The following is a 14,507-nucleotide window of genomic DNA, read 5'->3' as shown; positions in this document are numbered from 1 at the left end:
ACGGGTGCGTCCTATCCATATCATCTGGGGGACAGAGAGAAAGAACAGAAACATACACGACAGTTGAGGACTATCCCGTGGTGCTCAGCTGGGAAGTACTACAACACCCAGGCGCTAGTAGGTAGGCAACTGATTTCCACCTGCAAAAGGGAACTCTGGATGTGCCTTCGGACCCGCCGGTCTCAGCCAGCCCTGTTAACAGTGCTCTGGATTGCGGATGCCGAAGCCTTCAGTAAAGAGGTAAAGAGACTGCAACCTTGTGTCCTCGTCATTTACTGTGACCTACATCTGCACCTACATCTTTAATTGGGCGTCCCTTAGCAGGACCACGGACTGGGTCAGGCCACCGTGACATCCCCAGCACCGAGAGATAGACCCGGTACCGAGTACCCAGCTGCCCTGCATTTGGGGGCCGCTCCAGGTTCAGCAGAAGACAACACCGTGTGATGCTGACCTTGTAATACTTGTCGTTAGGATCTATATCTTATGGGATGATTCACAAATAATCTATTAGACCTTACTGATTTTAGTTTTGATGCTTACAATTATATTAATACATTTTATGTTACAATTAAAAGTAGATGGCACATGTGGCACAATCAACTTTAGGAAAACTCGCTAGGTATGATGGACACCCTTCTTTGATCTATGCCATCTTAGGGTTCGGTAAAAGTAAAAAAAAGGACCATAAAGGGCAACAGACTTTCCATAATACCTTTTTCTGAAAATCCTACAAAACGTTTGGAATAGGAGCAAAAAGTACCTTAAAAAGAAACTAAAGGTTTTTTTTTATTTGTTTAAATAATTTTATCTAGCATGGAAAGTTATAAAAGTTTGCAAATCGCTTTATTAAAGGATTTATCTTCATTTCTGTGAAAATATTGCATGTGTCTTCCAACCCCCTGCTTTTCACCAATCTATTGTCCTGCCTCCAGTTGCATTTGATATCAGAATTTTCTCATATTGAGAAATATCCTCATTTTGAGTACAGATGATGGCAGTGATGGCTCAGCACCCGTGTCTCAATAACCCTGGGTATAAGCTGCTGCGGGACTTTTTTCTGATGAGCGGGACACTCAGAGGAGGAGACATGCGCTGGCCCATAACTGCCATCATCTGTACTCCACATGAATATATTCTGATATCAGTGCAGCTGAAGGCAGGCGAGTAAACTGGGGAAAAGTAGAGATTTGGAAGCCCCTTAACCTGCAATTTTTTTTTATAAGAATGATGACAAATCCCTTAATAAAACAATTTTCAAGTTTCGTAACTTTCTATGCTGGAGCAAATAAAAAAAAAAAGAAGAAGTTTAGATTCTCTTTTTAAACTATTAAAATCATGTACTCTACATTTTTTTCACATTTTCCTAGTAAATCTACACTAATAAAACTGATGACATTTTCCACTACAACTACTGCATGGTCCAGAAATTTGACTTGTTTGGAAAAACTCGGTCCCATCATTGGATAACTCCTGGGCACTTTTTCCTTTACGGAACATCACTGTATTTCTTAGCCATTCACCCGCAGCTACCGCTATGCCGTTTTCTACATAAAGTACACATTTGTGTTTAATGTAGCTGCAGGGCATACGTGTTCCTCTGCTACAGTGATTTCATGGTGACCTTTACTGGGCTTTACAAGACGAAAATGCATTATTTGGTCTGTGTTTGGACTTTCGTGTCTGTTTCTAAAGTAACTAATGTATCATATGAATAAGTCCATTGTCTCTTTATTATCAGTATTATATTACTCCCTGTCAGGAACTGAGCTCTGTGTTAAGTAACAGTTGGAGAATATCAGGTTTTATGTTTAATTCTAACATAAAACTACATGCGTTGGCCATATGTTAATCCAAAAACACCAAAAAAAATAGGACAGTCAGCTAACAATATGTCACATTGGGCTGCTTTAGGGCATGGTGTTTTTATTCATCATAAATATAGTGGAGCAGTAAATAACAACGTTGGCTCAGGACCATTTCCCAGTTCCCGGAATCCTGATAGACGATCGTATTGTTTTATTTTTGTGTCCCCTCATTTTATGTGGTTTTACTATTTCTTACTCATCGCTGTTACTAACATTTTTATTTACCGTCATGTCTTGCACGCTCAGTCGGAGGTCCAAAAATTAATTAAAAACATCAATAACTAGGATGTGGCACACTTTTTTTCCATTTATTGTAACCATTTCTTGTACTGGCTGTAAATTAAAATGTATTGTTCTTATTGGTGGGGTTGTAAGCAGGAGTGCGGATTCAACAGTGCAGAGAATGAGGAGGCAATGGCAACTTAACCAACACTTATTTATTTGATTAACACAACCAATGAATATAAAAAAAGCAATGAAAATACAGAAAATTTGAGTTTGCAGAATATTTACACAATTCTTCTTACTGCACACTCCTATTCCTATTACTATAACTAAACACTAGTGTCGTAAAAGGCGTGTTGGTCCTATGTCTTAACACTAAGTGCGTCGCCGACTCAATCAGGCGTGTGACCGTCATCACTAGGCAATATAAAACATGATACATACACGCCATAACTGGAGTTTACGATACTGCACCGTTAGGCCATAAGTCCTGGATCTAGTAGTAACTTTACATGCCCCTCACGCTGGCTGCCTCAATCCGGTCCCGGCCCCAGGTTTTCATTCCGTACATCTGTACTGGAGGTTACAGCTCACACGTATTTCCCTCTTCTGTGACCTGGTGATCTTCCTTTCGGCTCTGAGTCTGCTTACTCTTACTTAGGTCTCCCAGCTCCGGTCTGTGGTCACCCAGGTCTGGTCTCTTGGTTCCTTCACTCAGATCTGGTCTTTCGGTTCCTTTAATCAGATACCGGCACTAGCTGGAGTCTGTGATACTCCACCGTTAGCCTGCAAGTCCCGGATCTAAGAGTCACTTTACATGCCCCTCACGCTGGCCGCCGCCATCCCCAGTAGCACAGCCCCAGTTGTTATGACATAGCATCGATTTGGTCATTTGTGCGGAGGTGAATTATTTTTAATTATGACAGGCGTACTTTTCCTTTGCTCAGTAGGTCAAGGAACATGAGCTATTGTTTCATGTGACACTGTCCAATTACCCTTTTTGTGAAATGCCTGCTGATTACGGATTACATCAGCCCCCTGCAGTCGGTGTACTAGTCTGCATCACTTTTCAGACAATTATGCAGCCTAATTGAACAATCAAACAATGAGATAACAGCCATAACTATCACCACCCTCCCAAGCCATTTATAATTAACTGTGCCACAACTACCACCTGATCTTGTGTCTCCTTCAATCTCTCCCCTCAGGAACCATGTATGTCATCTTAAAATTCCTGTAACTCGGCTCTCGCTACTTTCTTTCATCCTACAATATTTGACTAGTAGATAACGGTGCTTGCTTACAGACACTCTGCTTGGTCTCAAACTGCAGTAATCTCTTTTTGTCAACCACCTTACAGGGTTTTCATGTGCCACTATTCTTGGCTGGAGTGGCACCAATCCGTGTTGAACAATGGTGGCTTTTCTAACTGCTGGTAAAAAATGAAAATAGGATATAGTCTATATAACACTGATTTCAAGCTAATAATGAGCACTAGAAAATCATAGAACTTCGGCACTCAACTGAAATTTATTATATGTAACATAAGAGGCCGAAGAATCCAAAACATGAAAAAGGAAACGACCCTTGTAGATACAGGTAATTCCAGCAACGTTTTGGCTTAACGAAGCCTTTTTCAAGCAAAAATCTGGGGGATAGAGGGTCACCGCTTAGTCATGTTAGTTGGTGCATTGTATCATATAGATATATATACCCAGGTAGATATGGTCACTGCCAGCTCCACAAAAACAAAAGCACTATTATCTGGCACCACCAATCGGTTATGCAGGCCAATTGGACATCTATTACAGGTAGCGTATGGTTTTAGGGGTGCGGTTTACAGAGCAAGAGGAACAGAGCTATTACATTTTGTATATTTAATCCAGAAAGATAGGCAGTGTTTATAAAAAATATAAAAATGATACAAAATGTTAACAAACCATATGATATATACTACTAAATCTGGTCACAGAAATTGCTCGGAATTTATCAGAGTGAAGCACTCTGATTGAGAAAATGGACAGAAGCCACAGCGAACTATGTCTTCCAAAGACTGACAAATATTCCAGACTCAAATACTGTTTTTTATTAACTCAAGGTTATGTCCACATACCTCCCCTTGATGAGCTCTTGTGGGGGAGGATTGTGGGATGTGCTGGGTCTGTTAGAATTTTATGAGATCCCCAACTTACAGGATATCTTCGCCCCTGAAGGTTCCAGGCCGTAGATATTGACGTCATACTTCTTATCATGATTTTACCGTTACATAGAGATCAAACATGACCTAGTTCACATAATCTATTAAACAGTTATTAAGTTGGAGGGGTTCTTAGTGATCCCATGGCAGTGTGAGATAATGTGTCACATCCGTCCATTCGCTACGACAATGAAAATCTATATCCCATAGATATCGACTCGATACAAAACCCCAATATTAATATCTAGACAATGGAGACATGAAGTCTGGCATATTCTTAGAAAAGTCCTTTGAACCCAGGGTGCTTCTTCCATGGAACAGCACTTACACTTCACCTCTGCGTAAACAAATCTCAGCCTTGCTGTCTGTTTCCCAGAGAATTGTTGTGCTGTAACCATCTGGTCACCCCAGGAGATCCCTTCTTCAAAAAGGAGATGAGGTGTTAGTCCAACTTCAAAGGAAGTTGGAGTGTCAGCACTTCTCCAGTTATAAGTAGTTTTCCCTCTTTCCCATGTGTTTAATGTGAGGGGGCATGTCCCCTCCCTGGCGATGTCTTATGAATTTTAAGTTCTCCTTTATGGCAGTCATCTTTATTTGTCCAGCAGAATCAAAGATGGATTGAAGAGACTCAAGATGGTAAGCCACAGTGAAAATGGGAGGCCACAGAGTAGGATGTTTTAATAGCTAGGTGGGAGCTTGCGTGCAAATGGGTGTTTCTTCTTTTTGAAGGAGTCTCTGGTTTGACTGATATGAGAAAACTTTCTTCATTCTGGAGGAGATCTAATGAGCATACTTTTTCCATGGAGCATTGACACCATACACCAGACCTGCATCAAAAGTAACCAGTAGGGTACTGGCTAGTTGGATGACATGCAGTTAATGAAGCGGAGTGAGATAATAGTTTTTAATATAGAGAACCAAGTGTTACATGAAAATGTACTTACATGCAATACTTCATGGGAAAAAAAAAATCATATGCAAAAAATATCTACTCCAAAAGGAAGGAATCTTTTTAACATGAAAAAAAATCAGACTTTTGCGAAAGGATGAGACACCAATCTACGGTCAACTGTTTAAAAAACAAAAACCTTTTTTCTGGGCACCAGCCAATGTACAGTATGCCATATTCTGGCACACATCTTAAACTCTTTGGACACATTGGAGATATTTATGATGTGCAGTGAAGGTTCAGCACTTAAAAAACTGCACAATCTGCACCAAATTGTTAAAGGCAATGTGTCAGTAGGATCAATCTTCCTAAGCCTTATATATGGACATGTAGGTCATGGGAAGCTGAATAAAATGATTGCTTGATATCTGCGATCTGATGTCTTATTCCAGAGACATTCACTTTTTTTCTTAATATGTATAGGAGCTGTTAAGATCTATGGGCCGGACATAGATCTTATTGAGAATCTGCATCCAAAGTTTATTTTAAATGTAAGGGGAGTTACACATGTAATGACTGACAGTCTGCTCTCCTGATCTACTTGTCTCACACTGGTAACACCCTATTTCATTTAAATTAAGCTGTGGAGGCAGATTCTCAGGGAGATCTATGTCTCGCCCATAGATCTTAACAGCTTATTTACATATTTAATATGATTATTATTTACATCGCATTGCAGATATTAAGGTATCATTTTGCTCCTCTTTCTATGACTTACATGCTTCTATATAGGGAAAAGCTGAAGACTCAGAGCAGTATCTGACCACATACCAAGCGTTTCGAAGTCTTCAGACTTCATCAGGATATAGCCAGTATATATATATATACAGTGGGGCAAAAAAGTATTTAGTCAGTCAGCAATAGTGCAAGTTCCACCACTTAAAAAGATGAGAGGCGTCTGTAATTTACATCATAGGTAGACCTCAACTATGGGAGACAAACTGAGAAAAAAAAATCCAGAAAATCACATTGTCTGTTTTTTTTTAATCATTTTATTTGCATATTATGGTGGAAAATAAGTATTTGGTCAGAAACAAACAATCAAGATTTCTGGCTCTCACAGACCTGTAACTTCTTCTTTAAGAGTCTCCTCTTTCCTCCACTCATTACCTGTAGTAATGGCACCTGTTTAAACTTGTTATCAGTATAAAAAGACACCTGTGTACACCCTCAAACAGTCTGACTCCAAACTCCACTATGGTGAAGACCTAAGAGCTGTCAATGGACACCAGAAACAAAATTGTAGCCCTGCACCAGGCTGGGAAGACTGAATCTGCAATAGCCAACCAGCTTGGAGTGAAGAAATCAACAGTGGGAGCAATAATTAGAAAATGGAAGACATTCCAGACCACTGATAATCTCCCTCGATCTGGGGCTCCACGCAAAATCCCACCCCGTGGGGTCAGAATGATCACAAGAACGGTGAGCAAAAATCCCAGAACCACGCGGGGGGACCTAGTGAATGAACTGCAGAGAGCTGGGACCAATGTAACAAGGCCTACCATAAGTAACACACTACGCCACCATGGACTCAGATCCTGCAGTGCCAGACGTGTCCCACTGCTTAAGCCAGTACATGTCCGGGCCCGTCTGAAGTTTGCTAGAGAGCATTTGGATGATCCAGAGGAGTTTTGGGAGAATGTCCTATGGTCTGATGAAACCAAACTGGAACTGTTTGGTAGAAACACAACTTGTCGTGTTTGATGGATGCAACTCAGTATTCTTTTTCCTCCAAACACCATACCTACTGAAAAGCATGGTGGTGGAAACATCATGCTTTGGGGCTGTTTCTCTGCAAAGGGGCCAGGATGACTGATCCGGGTACATGAAAGAATGAATGGGGCCATGTATCGTGAGATTTTGAGTGCAAACCTCCTTCCATCAGCAAGGGCATTGAAGATGAAACGTGGCTGGGTCTTTCAACATGACAATGATCCAAAGCACACCGCCAGGGCAACGAAGGAGTGGCTTCGTAAGAAGCATTTCAAGGTCCTGGAGTGGCCTAGCCAGTCTCCAGATCTCAACCCTATAGAAAACCTTTGGCGGGAGTTGAAAGTCCGTGTTGCCAAGCGAAAAGCCAAAAACATCACTGCTCTAGAGGAGATCTGCATGGAGGAATGGGCCAACATACCAACAACAGTGTGTGGCAACCTTGTGAAGACTTACAGAAAACGTTTGACCTCTGTCATTGCCAACAAAGGATTTCTTACAAAGTATTGAGATGAAATTATGTTTCTGACCAAATACTTATTTTCCACCATAATATGCAAATAAAATGATAAAAAAAACAGACAATGTGATTTTCTGGATTTTTTTTTCTCAGTTTGTCTCCCATAGTTGAGGTCTACCTATGATGTAAATTACAGACGCCTCTCATCTTTTTAAGTGGTGGAACTTGCACTATTGCTGAATGACTAAATACTTTTTTGCCCCACTGTATGTATGTATATATATATATATATATATATATATATATATATATATATATATATATATATATATATATATATATATACCTCATATATTTGGTTATATCCTGATTAAGCAATCTGAAGACTTTGACACGCATTGACAATAAAACCGTATCAAGTCGACTTTGTATGCTAGTCCTAGACCGTTCTTTCAGATCTCCATCAGGAGAGCAGACAACCCACCTATTGTTTCTCTTCAGGCATTACATGTCCATAAAGACAGCTTAGGAGGGTTGATCCTACTGATGGATTTCCTTTAAGCAGATAATGTAGGAATAAAAATTAGCATTGCTGGACTTATTACTGTATTTGACCCATGTGCAGCCATATTTCTTCCGGATACAACATTTGCTCCAGAATAGATCTTTTTTAGCAGATCGCTTGCCTTGTCATTCAGTTTGAGCGACTGTGCACCTGTGGTTGTCCATTCCCTTATTATACTGTACGCAGTTCTGACAAATTGTGGGTGGTTTGTGGTTGTGCGAGAGCTTCTCATTACTTGGCAGCAGAGGGAGCCTCTTGTATGACAAGAGATGGCTATGAAGTTGATTTTTCAGTCCTAGGAGAACGTAACATAAACATCTGCGAAGAAGTGTAATTCTTCAGAACTATTCGAGCAATAAACCTTAGATGGATTTAACCTCTCAGAAGGGTTAGCTGTTGTCTCTGAAAGCATCTCTGCGGATTTGTTTTCACCGTGTCATTTTAGGAAGTTTTTTTTTTTTCTACCCCCCTTTTTTCCTTTTCTGTAATGCATTGGTTCTGATGCAGCAATTTCCAGATTCTTGAGTTTTTAGCTTAAGGACAGATAATGGAGGCAATTTTCCTTTTGAGAACTTAGGTTTCTGTCGAATTATAGTGTCTGTCTGCAGGTGCGATCTCCTCTAATCCTCTAAATTCTTAAGAAACATTCCTGAGACAGACGCCAGAATAGTGACAAGATTAGCACTTTTTGAAGGTGGCAGAAGAGATGTTTGTAGGAAAAGCTCTTGCAGAAAAGATTTAATTGCACCGTGCCAGCTTCGACAGAACAGGACAAATTTGTTGACCAAACTTCTGATGTTGCAAATTTTGGTTTCTTTGTCAAGGTGTGTAAAGTAAAACCATACTAAGACTCTGTTCACATACGCCTTATGGCTTCTTTCTGTAATGGAATAGTCTATAGAATTCAATGGGTCACAATGCATTAATCCAATGGCGGACTCAGTCACTTTTTTGTATTGAAACATCAGAAGAGCATGTGACTAAAGGGGCTTGACTGTCCTCTACTTCGTGTTCATTGCCACACTCTGTTGCTGGCAGGATTGAGGGCAGGTTTGGCCTCCTAAAAAGAACCTGTCACCCCAAAAATCGAAGATGAGCTAAGCCCACGGCATCAGGGGCTTATGTACAGCATTCTGTAATGCTGTAGAGAAGCCCCCAATGTACCCTGAAAGATGAGAAAAAGAGGTTAGATTATAGTCACCCGGGGGCTTTCTGGTCCGATGGGCGTCGCGGTGCGGTCTGGGGCCTCCCACCTTCATAGGATGACGTCCTCTTCTTGTCCTCACGCTGCGGCTCCGGCACAGGCTTACTTAGTCTGCAGTGTTGAGGGCAGAGCAAAGTACTGCAGTGCGCAGGCGCCGGGAAAGGTCAGAGAGGCCCAGTGCCTGCGCACTGCAGTACTTTGCTCTGCCCTCAACAGGACAAAGTACGCCGGAGCCGCAGCGTGAAGACAAGAAGAGGACGTCATCGTAAGAAGATGGGAGGCGCCGTACCGCCCCCCAGGTGAGTATAATCTGACCTCTTTTTCTCATTTTTCAGGATACATCGGGGGCTTATCTACATTACAGAATGCTGTAGATAAGCCCCTGATGCTGGTGGGCTTAGCTCATCTTTGATTTTTGGGGTGACCGGTTCCCTTTAAAGAGAATTTGTCACCAGGTTTCTGCCATCTAATCTGAGATAAGCATAATGTAGGGACAGAAGCCCCGATTCCATCGATCTGTCACTTACTAGGCTGCTTGCTGTTGGTTTGATAGTATCACAGTTTTATCGGCATTAGGTTATCAATCACTACATGACTAGTAAACCTGCTGCCATGTAGTCCTCCATATTCATGAGCTCTATAAAACCCTTCCCCACCACTGATTGGCAGCTTTCTACCTATGCACAGTATGTAAAGAAAGCTGCTAATCAGTGATGTGGGCGGGGTTATAGAGAGTACAGTATTTAGAGAACTGCTAGATCTGCAGCAGATAAGTATTTTTATCAAAACTTCAGCAAACAGCCCAATAAGTGACACATCACTGCAATCAGGATCTCTGTCCTTACATCATGCTGCTCTCAGATAGGGTGACAAAAAATCAAGTGAAAGATTCCCTTTAATCAGTCCACCTAGGTCAGCTTCAATAGCAATCTCCAGTCACCTAACCATCTTTTTTTACTGTCACATAGTAATGTGATCACTATTAGAGTTGAGCGAATTTGCTTGGGTCCTTGCTTATTTGGCAAGCTATAGCGCTTACCGAAAAAGCTGCAGAGGGAACCCGATTTCCTGGATTGCTCCGGCTGATCAGCTGTTAAGCTCCGCAGCTGCATGTGTCGCGGATGTGTGACAGTCACGACACATGCATGGAGGGCCCAACAAACAGGCTCTCCATGCATGACCTTAGATACAAGGCTGTGGAGTCCGTAAACCAAACCACCTACTCCATCGCCTTAATTTCCCTAGCTTCCGACTGCAACTCCAGCTCCGACTCCACAGCACTGTCTCACTACTGAGCATGTCCATAAAGTGCAACACAGGTTTATCTCAACTAAAAGCCTAGATCCTTAGATCAGAACTAGAACAGACATTTCTAGGACATTTTATAACTTCCCAAATTATTCGGAAAACATTTATTGGCACACCCTGCAATGAACTACTGAACCCAATTTATTATATATTTTAGGAATCTGAGTCAGTCCGACTCTGACTCCACAACTCCGACTCCCCAGCCCTGCTTAGATGTCTACAAAACTTGCCATCGTATATTTTTTTCCTACATTTACCTTGCCCTTGGTGTATATAATAGGCATTAGACATATTTGTATAGACTTTACCGCCCAACTGGCAGGAGCTGGGTAGCTTATTCGGAAAGTGAGTCAACCTCTCCCTGGATTATCCTGTGTCATTCATGAAAGGTGGAATCTGATGGGATAATGGTAATCCTGATGTATTGTGTCCTGTAAGTACTTCTTTGTAAAGGAGGTGTCGATTAGAAGAGAATGCTCTTTGCAGGGAAGTTAACACAGGATGCATGGCTGATCCTGTAACACAAGAGAATGGGAGTGGTGTCTGAATATTAAACAAGCGTTGAAAATGTATCACTGTAATATATGGAATAAGCCCTGACTAAATACAGGAAACCTTCATGAATAAAATAATCACTGCAGAAACCATATGGTAGTTGTCACTCGCCACTTTAGATACTTAAACTATTAAAAATTATTAAGTCCAACAGAAATCAGATTCTTTGTTTCCATTCTTGCGCAAAGCGTAGAACACAATGAATTTCCATGGAGACATTGTTTTTCCATGAGAACCTTCAATATATTTTTTATCTTGAAAAAGCCAACTAGTTAACTAATGATTTGAGCTCCGGTTCAGATTTTTTTTTTTTTATTTAATCCTAAAAAAAACCTGTATTTAATGGCTTTCGGCTCGATCTCAAGCCATGACGACTTGATAGATGAACGCTCTGTATGAAGATTGATCTTGTGCAGGTCTAGATAGGTCTACCATGGTCTTCAAGATCATTATCTTGATAGTATCAAGCTATCAGCTTGCTGGTTTCCTCTTCCCCTTGTTCCTTCTATTTATCCAACCATGATGTCCTCCATTGATTGGTCTCTTCTTATAATGTGTCCAAAGAACTCAGGTCGTAGTTTGGTGATCCTTGCTTTGAGTGTCAAATCTGGCTTGATTTGTTCCAAGATTGATTTGCTTGTTCTTCCAGCCGTTCATGGTATTGATAACATCCCTCTCCAGCATCACATTTTGAAGGCATCGATTCTTCTTCTGCCTTGTTTCTTTATTGTCCAGGTTTTGCATTTGTATGTAACCACAGAAAAGACCAGACTATGTATGAGCCATGTATTCATCGCCAGTGAAATGTTCCTCGATTGGAAGACCTTGTCCAGTTACTTCATTGTTCATTTGCCCATAGCCATTCCCCTGGTGACTTCCAGTGTCATCGCTGCATTTTAAGTGATCATTGATCCAAGTGAGTTGAAGTCCTTGACAACTTCCAATTCATTGTTGTCCATCCCAAATGAGTCTTGGGCATACCTGGCAATAGTCGCTATCTTTGTCTTCTTTGTGTTGAGTTGTGTTTTCATGCAGGACAATGCTCCATCACATGCCTCCAACTACTCCACAGCGTGGCTGGCCAGTATAGGTCTCAAAGAAGATAAAATAATGACATGGCCCCCTTGTTCACCTGATCTGAACCCCATACAGAACCTGTGGTCCCTCATAAAATGTGAGATCTACAGGGAGGGAAACAGTCCACCTCTCGGAACAGTGTCTGGGAGGCTGCTGCACGCACAACAATGTTGATTGTAAACGGATCAAGCAACTGACAGAATCTATGGATGGAAGGCTGTTGAGTGTCAACATAAAGAAGGTGGCTATATTGGTCACTAATTTTTGGGGATTTTGTTTTTGCATGTCAGAAATGTTTATTTCTAAATATTGTGCAGTTATATTGGTTTATCTGGTGAAAATAAACAAGTAAGATGGGAATATATTTGGTTTTTATTAAGTTGCCTAATAATTCTTCACAGTAATAGTTACCTGCACAAACAGACATCCTCCTAAGATAGCCAAATCTAAAAAAATACCCACTCCAACTTCCAATAATATTCAGCTTTGATATTTGAGTCTTTTGGGTTGATTGAGAACATAGTTGTTGATCAATAATAAAAATAATCCTCTAAAATACAACTTGCCTAATAATTCTGCACGCAGTGTATTTTCCTGAAGACTGCCTTAGGTCAATATGCACATGTGCCAGTACCATTTTTATGAAGACTGTTACCAGCTGAATCTGCATGAGCGACAACCACAGCTAAGACGCCGCCAGCCCAAAATTTTAAATGACGAAGATGATGAATAAAACAGAAGCAGCTGAGGGGCGGCTGTGGATGAGTCCTCTTTGCTGAAGACCCTACCCACAGTCCTGTCCCAAAGCACAACCAAAGAAAAGGGCTGGCACTCCTGTGTATGGGAGTGTTGGCTGAGATGGCGTCAACTGAATGATTGGTCGAATTATCAGACCGCCAACAGACATCTAAGATGTATGGTCAGCCTTAGCCTAAATTAGGAATTTTCTTGGAATTTATGTACAAATATATAATTCTAACTTGGTAGCAAAATTCCATTGTCTTCTAGTCCTCCGCATGTTGAATAAGGAGAAACATGTTTTTTTCATTTTTTTCGTAGAAGCTTGACCTCTGAATTGTATCGTTACTTTGGAACACAAACATTCAATTAAACAAAGGAGGACTAGTTGGCATTCTTCCTACCTTGTAAATCTTGCTAATACTTTTGAATAAAGCAGGTATATATTCTATCTTAGTAATGAAACACATTGCTCCTAAGGCTCTGAACTCCCAGTCTGCGCTTTTGTTCCAGAACCTTGAAAGACAAGACTCAAGATGACTTTGATTTCCTTGTATCTGCAGCAGCGGGGGCTGGCAGCCTGGTTTGATTTCAGTCACATCCCCCCTTTGTGTATTATGTACATCGGGGATATGTTCCTGCTGTACAGTAACCAAATTCTTGTTAGACGGTAATTCGCTGTTCAGTATCTACTCGCCCTCCTTCTTCATTGTTAAACACGTGTCACAGGAAACATGTATGTCTATAGATCAATCACTAAACAGCAGTGTGGGATTTTCCCATTTTTTTGCATTTCCAGCTTTTTTTTTCCCATTCACTGCAATGGTTAAAGGGCTTGTTCTTTTGATAAAACTATTTTTAAAATATCCTATTAGATCAATCTGAACTAATAGAGGCGGTGCTCCCTGTTCATGTATTCACCTGAGTGAAAAATGTCAGGAGGACCCAGCATGTCCATACATTACAGGGATAGACCACTGATTTTAATAGGATTGTTGGAATTTTTTCATTTGTCCTTTTGTGGCAATGTAGGTAAAATCCACTCTTAATGTCTGTCAAGGAAAGGTTACCCCATTAATCCCTTAAAAAGTGTCTCACTTCTATAAAATTATCACCGCCAGTAACGTAAAGGATAAGCACTGGCAGTGGCTACAAGCCCCATGGGTTCAGTGTTGGCCGATCAGTGTGTGATAACATCGTGTTCCTCAGTCACTTGACGACTGGCTGTTATTACAACGTTTGGTGTGGCAAAAAAAATTATAAATTCTGCAATAATTATATTTTTTTTTGCTCCCTAAATACAAGTTCTTCTGTATCAGAGAGGACTCAGAAAATGACACAGAAAAAAGTTCTGAAATGCTGAGAGGGAAAACCCCAAAACTGACAAAAAAAACCCAGACACCATAGAAGAAACTAGATAGAAGGGTATAGAGGCAGTACGGCATTACTCGATAATAGTGGTACTTACTCAGACATAGGAGTGGTACTACACTACTCAGGGATAGGAGCGGTACTAAGGAATAGGAGCCATACTACAAAACGTATGGATAGGAGCAGTACTGCAATACTTGGGGTAGAAGCACTTCTGCAATTCTTGAAGTGGTTCTATAATACTCTGGGATATGAGCAGTAATACAATACTGTGGAATAG

At 40.9% G+C, this 14,507-nt stretch overlaps 1 protein-coding gene across 3 annotated transcripts in view; it reads left to right on the top strand.

The window, feature by feature from the left end:
- The window catches only part of ERC2 (ELKS/RAB6-interacting/CAST family member 2), a 1,115,226-nt gene that overhangs the window by 341,217 nt on the left and 759,502 nt on the right, over positions 1 to 14,507 (top strand). The gene's annotated exons all lie outside the window — the stretch shown is intronic.

The sequence above is a fragment of the Ranitomeya variabilis genome, chromosome 8, assembly GCF_051348905.1.
Source record: "Ranitomeya variabilis isolate aRanVar5 chromosome 8, aRanVar5.hap1, whole genome shotgun sequence".
Lineage (NCBI taxonomy): Eukaryota > Metazoa > Chordata > Amphibia > Anura > Dendrobatidae > Ranitomeya > Ranitomeya variabilis.
Note: the sequence above shows the minus strand (reverse complement) of the source record. Positions and strands in the feature narration are given on the sequence as shown.